The sequence below is a fragment of the Papilio polytes genome, unplaced genomic scaffold (genome assembly GCF_000836215.1).
Source record: "Papilio polytes unplaced genomic scaffold, Ppol_1.0 DF824254.1, whole genome shotgun sequence".
In the NCBI taxonomy this organism is placed as follows: domain Eukaryota; kingdom Metazoa; phylum Arthropoda; class Insecta; order Lepidoptera; family Papilionidae; genus Papilio; species Papilio polytes.
In genome coordinates, this window is record NW_013524950.1 from 6,994 (window position 1) to 9,936 (window position 2,943).

Genomic DNA, 2,943 nt, shown 5'->3' on the forward strand with positions numbered 1-2,943 from the left:
CATCAATGTCAAAAACTGCCAAGTTTTCTTCGGACTATGGACGATACATGACACTGACACTGACACTTCATAGCACTATGTAGCGTAGTTGCGCTTTAAACGTTCATATATAATCGTTTGAAGAATAGCGCTTTTTATTTCATGAGTGTTCATGAAGTTAAAGTGATAACGCATATCGCGTGTTTCTTGATATCACTTATTTTAGAAGATCTAAAGTGTAAGGATGGCGGGAGTTGCAATGCGAAGATGTGCCAGTACCCGCTCCACTGATACTGAATTAACCCAAACACATTTTGATAACGACGAAACAGTATTGAATGGAAAAATCAATCATAATAAAAATGGTTACCAAAAAACAGCAGATATAAATAATGAAGTTACTGTAAGTAAATATTTTATACTGTTTGTAAAATTATACTTTTTATTAACTGACACGCATGCGGCTTCGTTTTCTCCGCGCTGTCTTTTTTATTGGTGTTTTTGACACAGTATTAATAAAACATAACATGGCCTTCGGTGATACGAAACAAATAGAGATGTATATCAAGGCCGTTGTAATACCGCGAATGAATAAGTACACTGTCCACTTTAAGGTTTGCTTAAATGGAAAGCAATAAGTTACTCGACAACATCTCACTATTACATGTTACTTTACATAAAATTCATTTTAGATAATGTGAAGTGAGGAAGAATATATATAACTTAATTATCGTTATAAATCCTCGAAAAATGTGGGGTTCCCAAAGAATATAGTTTTTGTTTTCTAACACTGAATAGATGAAGTTGTGGGCAATGGTTAGTGGAAAATAAATAAGTAATAAACCATTTATAAATGGAACAATTCCATATTGAAATGTAGTTATTATGGACCAATGGACGAAACCATTATCTCCTGTTGTTCATACAGGTTATTGAATTATGTTTCATAAGATTCGGCTAAACATCTCTTTATTCATACTCTCACTGTATTGTTACAAAAAAGAGATGGAAACTTGTCCGCTCCACATTGCACCTCACTATTTAACAATAAATAATATAAAACAAGTAGAATAAAATTTGGCAATTTTATACCATTTCAAACCGCAAAACATAAGTTTGTTTAACTATTAAGGTTTGTCCCAGTTTCATAGAGTCCAAATGCACTGCATAGATTTTGGTGTAATTTTTGTATAATGTTCGGAGGCTGGGAGTGGATTCTATGCCAGTACTGACCCTTCCCGGTGCTATGCTGCAGAGCTGCTAGCTAGTCTCTTCAAATGGATTTGTAATGATAATATTTTGTATTTTCCATTCTCTTTAAACATAACTTTACAGTGATAGTTACAAAGCTAGGATTCAATCGTGGCATGGCAGTAATAACAAAAAAAACAACAAAAAAAATCACAAAAAGATATCAATTAAAAAAAGTTCTTGATTAAAGGGCAGAGGGTTTGCGCTGGTTTTCATCCTTGCTGTAACTGCTTTTCCATAGTTCTGGTAATTTTGTACATCTTAAGATGTGGTCCAATCTTTTCAACCAACTTCAACAAGAAGGTTCTCAATATCATTGTGTCATTTAGCAATTTCCTGATTGTGCTACAACATATTGTTATGTTTTAAAGTTATATTGACTTCAATATTACTTTCATAAATAACTCGTAAATTTACGGTTCATGAAATCATATTTACTTTAGAATACTTTATAACTTTAAAAGAATGTAAAGTCGTTAATGATGCGCGTGCCTCGCACAGCCGTCACGACGCGGCGGCGTCACGCGTGCTCGGCCGCCGCACTCGCATTCGCGCTGCCGTCTCGCCGCCGTCACGCCGCCGTCACGCCACGCGCGCCCGCAGCTTTCCAATAGGACGGAGTGCTGATGTTAGCACTCCGGCCTATTGGAAACCCCCGCACCACCCACACAGACAGAAGCAATTCTATTCACACTATTGCTGTGTACCTTTTTTTTGTAAGCCTCGGCTCTGACCTTCGTCTGTATATTTCGATAGTTTAGACTAAAGACTACTGTCTCTAAGAAAAGAAACTACTAAAAAAAACTAACTAAATACGCTCGTCTCGATTTTTCAGTTAAAATTGTTAAAATTGAGTGTATGTAACAGGCTTAACTTCGATAGCTGGTCGGTTAGAGGTCAGTTGCCGCCAAAAAGCAAACATGTACAAAAACTGCTGAAATAATAAATAATGGTCAATTTTAATTTGCATTAAAATAAATGTAATTTTGTTAAAAAATTGAAAGAAAAAACACATGAATAATTTTAAAACTTATGGCGCAGATATAGCTCACGTCCTCGCATTTTACAATTTATAATGTTGCGTATGTATAGATCACACCTGCATAATATATGTATTTTATAAGCGGCGAGCGGCAGGTCGCCTCAGCACCAGTCAGCTTACAGCGGAACGTGTATTCCTGTCTGACTGAAGTAGCGGCGTGGCTTGGTGTGGCACTATACACTGCTAAAAGCAATAAAAATAAAACTTCTTAGGGGACCTAAGAAAACCTTTTCAATCTTTCATTAAATTTAAACCTACACCATGTAATCTGTTGTCAATTGCGTGCATCGCGCGGTGCACTTTGTCCTTTGTCATCTAATGCAAGTGAGCGTTGTCTATAGCCGCCTGCGACCACCAGAAATACCTTCTTCTACGTCCTTAAAACATCCAAGTTATCGTTACAGTTTTCCCCACTGGACTTTGGTAACGCGTAGAGGAAAAACTTACAAACATAGATTTTTATATATATTTATATATATATAATATGTTTTTTCAAGCTATGGTTACCTGTTTACATCGTTGCATGACTGTTAGTTATTAATTAGCCAGCAAATAAACTTAGCTGTTTATATAATTTTATGTTATTTTCCTTAAGTCTCAACTCGTTTGGGTATCATCGGGCGCGCCGCACATTGGGCTGAATCAAGTTGCTCCATAGACAACTTTATCTG

At 36.3% G+C, this 2,943-nt stretch overlaps 1 long non-coding RNA gene across 1 annotated transcript; it reads right to left on the reverse strand.

Annotated features, from left to right (window-relative positions):
* Positions 1–1,281: 1,281 nt before the first annotated feature.
* On the reverse strand, positions 1,282–2,895 carry LOC106110211. The gene is made up of 2 exons (XR_001226066.1): positions 2,780–2,895; positions 1,282–2,649 (listed from the first exon to the last, which is right to left on the reverse strand). It is a non-coding gene; the product is annotated as an uncharacterized LOC106110211 (long non-coding RNA).
* Positions 2,896–2,943: the final 48 nt, after the last annotated feature.